We start from the raw sequence: 13,498 nt of genomic DNA, 5'->3' as shown, positions 1-13,498 counted from the left end.
TCTATTAGGTCGGAATAGGGTAGGTTGGGAAAGACAATAAGTAATAAAATGTTAATTCAATAACAAAAAATAATAGTGATGCACTTAGTGGATGCCTTGGGGATAGACAATGTATTCATGTACTGCTACTCATTTTTTCAAAATGTTTGATGAAATATTTTGAAAAAGTGTGTAGTCGCACATGTCTGCTTACTATCTCCAAGGGATCTACTAGGTCGGAATAGGGTAGGTTAGGAAAGACAATAAGTAATAAAATGTTAATTCAATAACAAAAAATAATAGTGATGCACCTAGTGGATGTCTTGGGGATAGACAATGTATTCATGTACTGCTCCTCATTTTTTTTAAATGTTTGATAAACATTTTAAAAAACTGAGGAGAAGTACATGACTTCTTACTATCTCCAAGGGATCCACTAGGTCGGAATAGGGTAGGTTTGGAAATACCATAATGAATAAATGTTAATTTTATAACAAAAAACAATAGACATACATAATTTGAATTAGTTAATTAATGAATATTTTAATGTAGAATGGCCGAAACAAGTAATGACACAGGTGGTGGCTCCAAGAGAGGCAGGGGAGCTTATTACGGTGCCAATATCGAGAAGGAGCTGGCCATCAAAAAAGTTACTCATTTGAAAGTAGAGTTTGATAAAGAAACTGGAAAAGCTATTCAAAAGTACGGCAAGTGGTTCAACAATTCTATGGCTCGTTATTTGCGTAGCACCGTACCCCCAACTACACTAGCTTGGGAACAAGTAAAACCAGCTGATATCGAAGTTATTCGAAAGAGACTATCTGTAAGCATTCTTTAAACCTTTAATAACTCATTATTAAATATTTTGTCTATCTTCAAAATATTTTAACAAATTCCAATTTTAATTGTGATTTTAGGAAAAATTCATTTATCCAGAAGACAATCCAGTAATCAACGATGCCATGGTAAGACAAATGCAAAAACATCTGACTAATTGGCGCCACACGATGAAGAAACACTGGGTAGATGTTGGAGGAGAGGTGGACAATGAGAGAGCGAAGTCAAAACCTTTTGTGTCGATCACTTCTTCTGATTGGGCAGTTCTGTGTGATTTTTGGGTTTCTGATTCTCACCAGGTATGCCGTACATTTTACATTAATTTTTAATTATAAAATTACAATTTAGATTAATGAGTACTGTTTTCTTTTTGAAGCGTATATCGAAGAAAAATAAAGAAGCTCGAGCTAAAATGACCATACCAGGAGGACACGGTTCCAAATCCATCGTTGCCCATGTTTATGATCACGTAAATTATAATAACTTATATCCTTACATTTACGAAAATATTATAAATGTCACAATGTTTAAATAATTTGCTTTTTTAGATGGACCCATCTACTGGCCAGCTCCCGAGCATGATCGACACATTCGAGCACCTGCACAAGAAGAAGGATAAGTGGATTAGTGATGCAGCGGCGACAAAACATGTAAGTTGCATAACCTTAACTAATTTATGATCATTTAACTTTAAAAAAGTTTAGTAAATAATTAATAAATATTAATTATTAATTGTTGTTGTCAATTAGTAATTATTTATTAATTATTAATTAAATTTTTAACAATGAAATCTTTATAATCTATGTGCCAATATTTTTATGATTAATGATTGTGGACTAAGATAAAAAAAGAATGTAATTAATGTTGTCCCCGTATCAGGGAGCTTGTGGACTAAAGTAAATTTGGTCATGAAAATCCATATCTGAATCAAAAACATGTAAATATAGTTGATGTATATGTTTGGAGACGTAAATTCCTCATTAATGGAATTAACTGCACTTACCGTATATATCAACAACATCTTCATGATTTTGATTCAGATATGGATTTTCATGACCAAATTTACTTTAGCCCACTTGCTCCCTGATACGGGAACAAAATTAATTACATTCTTTTTCAGTCACTGGTCTGCAGTCATTAATGATAGGATGTTGGCAGATAGATAATAAAGTTATATTTTATATGTTGTTATATTAAAAATTTATAAGTTAGGTTTTCAAATAATGTTATATTGGAATTCGAAATACGTGCTTTTTATTGTGCAGAATGAGATGACCGAACGTCGAGCATCGCAGAGTACGGCCCCTGCATCATCTGCTGCTTCTTGTGTCGGCGATAATGTCGACGGTCATTTCCCGCCTGATATGGATATTGTCACGGATGTCCTTGGACCCCGCTCGCGTTATAAGAAAGGGTTTGGGGGGTTGCCTAGGTTGAAGGCAATTGGCGCAAAGAGGGCAGCATCTTCGTCAACTTCTCAAATGTCCGGGCAATTGCCACCTGAAGTGGACACCATTTTGCAGCAAAATCAGGACATTATGCTAGAAAATCAGAACCTAAAGAAGCATACGACTAAACTTGAGAGTCGTCAACGGCGTCAAGATCTCCTGCTCAGTGCTTTGTTGAAGCAGGTTGGTCAATTGGCTCCTGGTTTTACTGTTGACTTACCAGACCAGGATTCAGACGAGGACGATGATGCTGATGGGGGCGGGAATGATGAGGCGGCCAGTACTCATTTGTAGAACTTTTTTTCTATTTATTTAAAATTTAATTTATGAGACATTTATTTTACTAAATTACTTTTATATTTTAATGTTTGGTGGAGACAATAAATATTAATAGTTGTAATTTTTTGTTTATTTATTTATAAAATTTTAATTTTATTTTTATTTCTAATTAAATAATATTACTAAAAAATTAAATAATTATTAATATATTAAAATTGAAAATTATTAATTAATATTAATATATTGAAAATAATATTAATAATTTAATACAAATTATTATTTTAAAAATACTTTTACCGGCGCAAAATTACGTCGGCAAAGAGTTTCAATCTTACCTTCACATATACACTTTTACCGGCGCAAAAATGCGCCACTAAAAAATTAAACTATTGCCGGCGCATTATTGCGCCGCTAAAAGTGTTTTCCACAATATCGTGACAGATTTTTTTACCGGCGCATTTATATTTTCACCGGCGTATTTTTTCGTCGCCAAAAAAGTCCATTGCCGGCGCATTATATTTGCGTCGGCAAAAGTGACATTAGCGACGGAGATACGACGCAATTCTTTGCCGGCGCAAAATTGCGTCGGCAAAAACTCCATAGTTTTTGCCGGCGCAAAACCATACTTTTGCCGACGCAAATTTGCGCCGGCAAAAGTCTCCTTTTTTGTAGTGTTAGATCCACTTGGCGATTTCATTAGTACATGGTCCAATATTGTAAGTTATTAGATGAGAAATCTCAATCAGAAATTCATTTTGTAAAAGAAAAAGAATGATTTGGAATTTGGAGGATTATACCACACCATAATTATAATGGCGATTTCCATATTATGTTCATATTGTAATACATATATTTCTCTTTCTCTTTCTTAAGAGTATTGCTAGTGCTATAAAATTGTTGCATTCCTATATTTTAGCACATCTTAATAAAATGTGGTTCCAATGATATTGTAAAAGGTGTACCAAATTTAGCACATGCTAAAAATTATGCTAAATTTGGAACAAAATATAGCATGAGCCAAATTTAAAAGGGAAATTTTATGTTATATCCATAATAACTTAGTAAAATTTTTTAATATGCCACCATAAGTTACTATCCCAAATATATGACAATTTCAATATTTTAGACAAAAATACCCCTAACATTCAAATACTCATTTTCTCTCTCAATCCAAACTTTCTCTCTCTAACATCTCTTATTCTCTCACTCTCTCTAACATTCTAATCTTGTAGATCTCGAAAAAATACCAAAATTAAAAAAAATCATATGAAACTGACATTTGAGTGAAAAAATATGAATCTGTAAAGTTTTCGTCAAATTTCAGTAGAGAGCATCGAAATTGCATCGAAAAAAGCATCGTTTGGGATAAAAATCAAGTTTTCATGATTTCATTGAAACATCATCGATGTACCTTCGATTTTGCATCGAAATACCATCGATTTGGCATCGAAACACCAGCGATTTTGCATCAAAAAGTCATCATTTTGGCCAAAAAAATAAGTTTTCATGATTGCATCGCAATAGCATCGAAATACCATCGATTTTGCATCGAAACATCATCGATGTACCATCGATTTTGCATTGAAACACCATCGATTTTGCATCAAAACACCATCCATTTTGCATCGAAAAAACATCGTTTTGGCCAAAAAAATAAGTTTTTATGATTTCATCGAAAGAACATCGAAACACCATCGATTTTGTATCGAAAAATCGATGGTACATCGATGATGTTTCGATGCAATTATGAAAACTTGATTTTTATCCAAAACGATGCTTTTTCGATACAAGATCGATGGTGTTTCGATGCAAAATCGATGGTACATCGATGATGTTTCGATGCAAAATCGATGGTGTTTCGATACAAAATCGATGGTACATCGATGAAGTTTCGATGCAAAAACGATAGTATTTCGATGCTGTTGCGATGCAATCATGAAAACTTGTTTTTTTTTTGCCAAAACGATGATTTTTCGATGCAAAATCGATGGTACATCGATGATGTTTCGATGCAATCATGAAAACTTGATTTTTATCCAAAACGGTACTTTTTCGATGCAATTTCAATGCTCTACACTGAAATTTGATGAAAACTTTGGAAATTCATATTTTTTTACTCAAATGTCGGTTTCAGATGATTGTTTTTTTTTTTATTTTGGTATTTTTTTGAGATCTACAATATTAAAATGTTAGAGAGAGTGAGAGAATAAGAGATGTTAGAGAGAGAAAGTTTGGATTGAGAGAAAAAATGGGTATTTAAATTTTAGGGGTATTTTTGTCTAAAAAATTTAAATTGTCATTTATTTGGGATAGTAACTTATGGTGGCATGTTAAAATAATTCACTAAGTTATTATGCATATAACATGAAATTTCCCATTTAAAACACAATAAATGTTACCAATTTTATTTACATTTTTTCTACTAATTAATGTCTTTTATATTAATTGATTTTTTTAATGTTTTATTTATTTATTTAATAATTTTTTTTTCAATAAAAATTAAATAACTTTGTTTAATTTTTTGAGTTAATTTGCACCTTATGCATTGGAGTATGATTGTAAAAATTATGCTAAATATGTCATTTTTTTAATTTTTTTTTCAGATAAATTTGGTACAAAATTTACACCATCCATTGGAGATGATCTTAGGGTGCCCAACATCCTAGGATATGATATATGGCCATTGGTGCAATTTAGTAGTACGTCACACATATTCTAATTTAAATTTAAATATATGAGACATGATACTTATTAATTTGCACCTAGAATGCTTTTTAGCATTTCTCTTTTAACATGTTAATCAAGTATCCTCGATGAAATTTTATTGCAATTAATCATTTACATTTTTCATATAAGAGATGTTATTATATAAGTTGGGTTTCTTTCTATATTTCTATATAACTTATTTTCCCCATTAAAAACACTTAAAAATAGGTGAAGATTCACTACACCAAATATATCAATTAGTGATATAATAATTTGTGGCAATTGTCATAAAATGTAACAATAATAGTATTTTATTGAAATTTGGTAAAAAATTTCATGTGAATGAGAATAAATGTCATATGCAACATCAATAGTTGTACTACAAACCTCAGTTTGCAAATAAGACTCCATATTCTTATCGTGTGATTGCATGCTCATATTATAATAATCTCTGGAATTTATTTTTAAAGTGTTGTCCATATTTTCCACCTTGAACACGTGGCATTGTCAGGTGGGCCTTATAGGCCCTCAAGAGAGGTCAAGGCCCAGCGAATACTGAGCAGCCAGGGCCCCGGAGGCCAGACCCGTCTTAGGTTCAACGATTCGCGAATAATCGTTAAGTATAGAGCCCAGACCTGAGGCATAGGCTCGAACCAACTTCATTGACTCACCAAATCTCTACCCTCCCGAGTTTAGATCAGAGTGGTAGACTGTCAATTCCAAGGGACGGATCCCACCATGTAGGTTCCGGATGAAGTTCCCGGGTTCATTTTCTCGATCCAACTCGCTACCAGGATATTCAATCCGTCATCGCTAGCTGATGTCTATCTTGGTGAAAGAACCTGGACCTTGGTAAATGACCCCGAGCCTAAGTAAACAAACCTAAACCTCAGTAAATGAACCTAGACCGTATGTCTGGGTAGATCAAGACAAGTTCTTCATGCAACTGATGTGTCCTCGAGAAATGTGGCAGTTGGTCTCCCTAACTAACCTGCAAAAAGGGATACGCATGGAACGTATGATGTTCCTAGGGAACGGTACTGCCACTACTCTGACAGATCATGTCCCCAGAATCCTCCTGGTAGCCCACGTGGATCAGTTCGTACTAACAGACAAAGGGTCGCTGTAAGGCTCTACTACGCTTAAGCTGGCCCAGTGGGCCTAGATTAATTACTTATAATCGTGTTACACTCTTGTATTGTAGCTCCATTAGAGACCACTTATGCTTATATCCTTATTGAGCCCAGATTAGTCTGGCCTAAGCTAAGGTCATTTGTGCACTGTAGCAAGGATATGATTTTATCATGTATGCATAAATGCTGCTTAAACTTGCAGAAAACCTCCATTGTTAAACACTCTAAAGCTCAATACTAGTGGCTCGTGGACTAAGGCTCATTAACGCACCAACCACGTAAAAACTGTGATCTTGTTCATTTACTTGTCTTTCTTTCTAGCTCTTATTTCTCGATATATTTGTCATTTCTGAAAAACTCAGTAAACATTTTGGTGTTTTCATTGAGAGTCAGAAGAAATCTTGAACCAGTCCTTCTCATCTACAAAGATGGTGAATGCTAGACATACTTTGTTTGATCCCTTTAAGCAGCAACAACGGTACAATGGAGAACCGTTGCAAGACCAGCAACTTCCTCAAGACCAACCAGAGGATATACCTTATCACGGGTCCCTACCTGATGACTCTTAGAACTTCGAAGAAGGAGGTGAGTACGACAAAGAATACTACGAGGAAGACGGAGAGGGGTACGAATACCACGAGGTCTAGAATCCCATCAATCCCGGTGAAAATGATGTGGAACTTGAACAGGAGGACCTAGAAGTGGTTCATCTGAGACAACAGGTCCTCGATCAAAAAGCAAGGATGGTAGAACAACAAGAGACCACCTGCCAGATGTAAGAGTCCCTCCTAGCTCTACAAGTATTTATTGCTGCTCAGGGATTTATAGTTAATCGCCCAGCTGTTCCTCCCCCAGGAACTCAGCCACCTGTCCCACCTACAGGGACTAGTGTTCCCAACAATGCTACAATCCCTACTCCACCTCTGGGACAATCCACTCATACCGAAGTCGGTCCTTCAAACCCAACTCAAGAAAAAGGATAGCCAAAGTGGTCGATCCCATAGAAAAAGAAACCCCCAAAAGAAGACTCCTCCCGTTCTGAAAACTAGGGTGGACCCAGGGCATTTCCCTAGGAGAGAGCGGGTGAATCCTGTCCCAGGATCAAATCACCTGAACAATACACAGGGAAAACGCTTGCAAGGCACAAAACCCCAGAATGTCTCGAGACATGGATCATGGAGGGCGTAAACATGGAGAGAAGCCGGAGGCTATTTTTTCTGGAGATGACACATCGTGTGTCGATTTGCGAGACGACCTCAATGCTCGAAATGAGTAGACCCGGAAAGAAAAGATTCACCCTTGAGGAGACAACTTGAGGAATAAACTCAACGACAGGAGGAACGAAAGAGTTCCCATTGATGATGGAATGGTCAGGCAGTTCATGGAGCAACTGGCTGATCTCAAAAGGGTCACAGACCGCTTGGTCCGAAAGCAAAAGGCAGAGAGGTTTTGACTTAGAAGATGAAGAAAAGGAACCGTGTGCAAAACACATCCTAGACGTCGTGTTACCCAAGGGGTTCAAGATGTTGGATATACTCACCTACACTGGAAACACCGACCTGAGAGACCATCTATCCCACTACAATCGCCCGATGACTGTAGCCCATGTCTTGGACAATGACAAATGCATGTGCTTTTTGATCACCTTGGTTGGGCCCGTCGAAGAGCGGTGGAAAAGGCTCAAGAAAAGATCGATCCAATATTGGTCTGGATTGTAGTCAACTTTTCGTATGCAATTCGTAGCCTCCAAAAAATTGGACATGGAGGTTAGTGCGCTAGCCAACATTAAGCAACATCGCACTGAAACCCTTAGGTCTTACATCTAATGCTTCACAGAGGATGCTTCAAAGACTAAGGTGGACGATGGACATCGCTTTGTAGCCCTCTAGTCTGGAATCAAAGTTGGATCCCCTCTCTGGGATTACATGCAGTGGAGCAAGGCGCCCAACCTTGAAGAATTTATAAGGAGGGCTCAAGGCTTCATCATCTGGGAAGAATCTCAAATCCAAGCTTTTGGATAGCATCCAACACCACAACCAACAACACAAACCATTCCTGGGTATGTTGCGCAATACCCAACAAATCCCTATCTGGCACCTCCAGCAATATTCAGGATATAGTTCACGACCTCAACTGTCTATGTGCCAGCTTCATCGGGATATGCTCCAGCTTCTTCAGCCCCTTTTTTTAGATATGGAGTGGCGCCAACTGGATACAGTGTCCCTCCCAGAGCGGTTCAACCATCCTAGACCAAAACAGCTAGGGTGAGCATAAACTCTCCAGGGGAAAATGATCCAGCAAGAGTCAGAGCCGGACCGAGCCCATAAAGATAGAAAATAGGGGGTACAAGCCCCAGAACACGGAATACATGAACTTGGTGGATACCTGGGAGAATATCTACCTTGCAACTGGCAACGTAGTCCACTACCGAATACCAAGCCCCATGTTTAAATGGGGAAAGAACCCTACCTATCACAAGGACATAGGCCACACAACTGAGGAATTTCGTCAGCTGAAAGATGAGATCGAGAATCTATTCAAGTTGGGGCACCTCCACCAATTGGTCAGAATGTCAGTTGGAGTTCTAGGACAACCCATAGCTCTCGAACAGCCTTTTGCCCAAGGAGCACCAGAGCAGTTCAAACCCCCTCATGGAGGGTACGCTCTAAGACTGGGAGCATAGGCCCCTCAGGGGGCCTCAGTAGTGCGACCTCCTGGAGGCCCTATGGCTCTCTGACCCGGGATGCCATATCCGCCTGGAACTGCGCCCCCTCAAGTAGATGGGAACATTGCCACCATATCGGGAGCCCACAATGTCTTGTTTAAGCCGACCTTCACAACGATCGGCCTAACGAAGGTGGACCTAGCATCGTGTCCAACGCAGATCTACGACTTCAATGGGAATTCATTGCTCCCGATGGGCAAGATACAACTCCCTGTTACATTGGAGAATGTTGAGTCTAGTTTTGTGGTGTGTTTAGGTGGTTTTTATTAATCTTTTTAGTTGTTTAGTGTAGTATTATGCTTTGTTTTTGCTTCTTTTCAGGTTTTAGATTATAAATAAAGGAAAAGAACAATTTGAGCAAATTGGCTGAAAAATGATGAAAATTTGGCTTTTTGGTGTTGATTCCGTGAAAGATGAATCCTCAAGCAATTTTATGGCTTCGGTGAATTTTCGGGACTAAGAGCAGAAAAATTGAAGAAATTATTAAAGGACGCGGTGCTACAATGCTGAGTCGGGGCCAGGTTCAAGGAAGAAAGCCTATTTTTCGAAGTTTCACAAGGGTCGCAATGCAGGAACAGCGGGTCGTAGGGCTGAAGGCTTTGTCTGCCCAGAAAATTTACACGGGTCACGGCACTGAAGAAGTTAGACCGTGGCATGCCTAACTTCCATGCGAAGCCTAAATTGACACGAGTCGTGGCGCTTGAAATCCTAGGTCCTGGCTCGCATTGCTTCTGAAGAAAAAAAATAGGTTTTAAACCTAATTTCGAGAGGAGAGAATTAGACAGAAGAGGGGGAACAAAAATCAGAAGTGGATAACACCTCGGAGAGCATCTCAATTCATTCTAAAGAGTTTTTTTTCTTTCTATTTCCTTTCATTCTTATGTTTAGCTTAAGTGCTTTCAATATTTTTAGAATGATTATGAACTAATTTCATTGCTAGGGTTTCTAATTGACTCTCTTGAAACTCTATTATGATTTAATGCATTTTTCTATTTCTTCTTCATCTAAAATTTAATCAATTTGTGTATGTGATTGATTGCACACCTTTTACATATGATTTATGAATTTGAATCAAAATCTAAAAAGTGAGATTTGAATATGCTAAAATTGAGAAGACATAGATTTCAATTTAGAATGAGAGTATCAAATTGGCCTATGTGATTTAGGGTTGTACTTGTTGCTTCCTATTGTTTGAATCGACCATTGAAATATAGGGAATTCAAATTAGGTCGAGCTTTCTATTTCTTAATCCGAATAGTTAATACTTTTGTATGCTTATCATTTTAGTGAGAAGAATTTAAGGGGTAATTTCATTAAAAAATAATAGAGTGGATAGTAGAGGAGATTAGAATCCCTAATTGTTCTCGTTCGTGAATTTCATTTTTGTGTTCTTGTTGTTAATTTATTTGTGCACTTTACATTTATTTATGCTTTCTTGATTTTAAATTTTACAGATCCAATTTTTGTTAGCCAAATAGAAATTAAGAATGAATTATTTGGTAATTGATAAATAAGTGTTCGTGGGATGATACTTGGTTTTACCAAGATTTATTACAAATTATGACTATGTGTACTTGCATAGCTTTAATTTTTACAACAAGTTTCTGGCACCGTTGTCGGGGATTGAAAATTATCAATATAAAAGTATTTACTTTTATTTTTAATTTGGTTTTCCTTTGAACTGTTTCTAACTTGTTTTGCATGCATTCTTGACCATTTTTTTTCAGGTAGTTCTGTTATATGCGTAGCGGAAGAGGAGCATATATCCTTGTTCCTATTAATCCTGAGATTGAGAAAGCGTGCAGGCAGAATCGTATAAACAAAATAGCTACTGGTCCAACTGTAGTTTTGGTGAACTCTCAAACAATGATTGATTGAATGGAGGGGTGCCAGAAGTGGTGCTAGGACGAGCTCAGAATCCCGTTGTGAGAAGCTTATGGGATTATGTACGCCCAAATATTACGGGAGTGCAAACATGTATAAGACCACTAGCTGTGGAGGCTAATAGCTTTGAGATTAAGCAGGTGATTTTACAAATGGTGCAATCAACCGTACAATTTGGTGGCTTACCTTCAGAAGACCTTCACATGCATTTAGCTAATTTTGGGAGCTATGTACAACATTCAAGTATAATGGGGTGAGTGATGATGCAATCAGTTTGAGGCTATTCCAATTTTTGTTGTGGGAAAGAGCTAAAAGTTGGTTGAACTCCCTTCAATCCAATTCTATAAATACTTGGGAGGATTTAGCTCAGAAATTTCTTGCTAAGTTCTTTCCTCCATCAAAGGCTGCTAAATTAAGGGGGGAGATCAATAATTTTTACCAGCTTGAGGGGGAATATTTATATGAATCTTGGGAAAGGTTCAAGGAACTATTGAGAATGTGCCCTCGTCACGGCATTGAAAAGTGGATGTTGGTCCACAACTTTTACAATGGATTGTGCGGTACTACTCGCACCATAATTGATGTTGCAGCTAGAGGGGCATTTATGTGTCAAAATGCCAACGATGCATATGGGTTGTTAGAAGACATGGCCACCAACTACCACCAATGGTTTGATGAGAGGTTAACCGGTGTGAGAATGGTTTATGGAGTTCATGAACTTGATGCCATCACTGCCTTGATTGCTCAAGTTGCTTCCTTGACAAAACAGTTGCAACAGAATATTGTGTCTACAAATGCCATTTAGATGCCAGCAGGTTGTGAAATTTGTGGTGGTCCTCACCAATTTGAGCTGTGTATGACAACAAAGTTCAATAACACCATCCCTATGGAGCAAGTCAAAATGATGAGTAATTTTAATAGGCAAGCCAACAATCCTTTCTCCAATTTTTTTAATCCAGGGTGGAGAAATCACCCTAATTTTTCATGGATAATTAATTAGGGCCAACAACCTCAGTTCCGACCTCAATCTCAGTAGATTATGCCTCAACCTCCAACACCACCACCTAGGCCACCAGTTCCTGAAGAGAAGTCAATTGAGTTACAAGCTGCATTGTTGACCTTGACCAACTCCCAAGCTCAGTTTATGTCTGAAACTCAGTCATCCATATGAAATCTCGAGATGCAAGTGGGTCAATTGGAAAATTTGTTACAAAGCAGACCTCAAGGAAATTTGCCAAGTTATAATGAGGTGAATCCTAAAGAGTAGTGCAATGCAATCTCCTTGAGCAGTGGTAAGTAGTTGGAAGAGCTAGTTGAGAAATCTAGTGTTCCACCAAAAATTGAGTCTACAATAAAAGGAAAGGTGGACGAAAAGGTTACTAAGAAACTTGAGAAGAAGCAGTCACAAGTGAGTATAGATTATCACATAAAAATTCCTTTTCCACAAAGGCTACACAATAATAACCTAGTTAAATAGTCTACAAAGTTTTTGGAGGTATTTAAGAAATAGCATATCAATATCCCCTTTGCAGAAGCGCTTAAGAAAATGCCAACTTACCTTAAGTTCTTGAAGGAAAATTTATCAAAAAAAAAAGGAAGTTGGAGGAATACGAGACGATTGTACTTACTAAGGAGTGTAGTGCAATATTGCAAAAGAAACTACCTCCCTAGCTTAAAGATCCAGGTAGTTTTACCATTCCTCGTACTATAGGGAATGCAGTTTTTGAGAAGGCATTATTTGATTTAGGGGCAAGTGGGAATCTAATGCATCTATCTATCTATAGAAAATTGAAATTGGGAGAAGCTCGCCCTACTACCGTGTCCCTCCAAATGGCGGATCATTCTATGAAGCACCCAAGAGCTATTATTGAGGATATATTGGTGAAAGTGGACAAATTCATCTTTCCTGCGGACTTTATTATTCTTGATATGGAGGAAGATGAAACTATTTCGATTATTCTTGGGAGACCATTTTCAGCTACTAGAAGGGCGCTAATTGATGTACAAAAAGGGGAATTGAAGTTGTGAGTACAAAATGAGGAGGTAACATTTAATGTTTTTGCAGAAACTGAAATTCCAACATGTTGTAGAGTGGATTTGATAACATGAGGCGATAGTAAGGTTGAAGCTATCAAAAGAAAGGCCATTGCTAAAGATGGTAGTCAAACAGTGCGTAATCATGTGAAAAGGTTATTTAGTAGGAGAGCTCGAATTCTACATGAGCGGTGGAAAGCTCCAAAAAGTTGCAACATCGTAGCACGGGCTTTCTCATATGACACTTTGGCTCTTAAGGATTCTAGGGGTGGACTTGAACCGAGTTAAATTTGAAGATGAATTCAATGTCTGGCTAAACGATGTTGACAAGAGCGCATTAGGGAGGCATCCCAATGGCTACTTTGAATTTTGCTTTAGTTTTTATTTTTAATTTTGAATAATTTGAATTTTTGGGAAATATTTGTTTGTGATTTTTATTTGCTTAGTTTTTTAGGTTCAATCTTTATTTTGTA

The 13,498-nt window shown here is 37.3% G+C and overlaps 1 non-coding gene across 1 annotated transcript; it reads right to left on the bottom strand.

Moving 5' to 3' along the window:
* Positions 1-11,400: 11,400 nt before the first annotated feature.
* Positions 11,401-11,507, bottom strand: LOC133793317 (small nucleolar RNA R71). The gene has a single exon (XR_009874766.1). It is a non-coding gene; the product is annotated as a small nucleolar RNA R71 (small nucleolar RNA).
* Positions 11,508-13,498: the final 1,991 nt, after the last annotated feature.

The sequence above is a fragment of the Humulus lupulus genome, chromosome 7 (assembly GCF_963169125.1).
Source record: "Humulus lupulus chromosome 7, drHumLupu1.1, whole genome shotgun sequence".
NCBI classification, from domain to species: Eukaryota; Viridiplantae; Streptophyta; class Magnoliopsida; order Rosales; family Cannabaceae; genus Humulus; species Humulus lupulus.
Note: the sequence above shows the minus strand (reverse complement) of the source record. Positions and strands in the feature narration are given on the sequence as shown.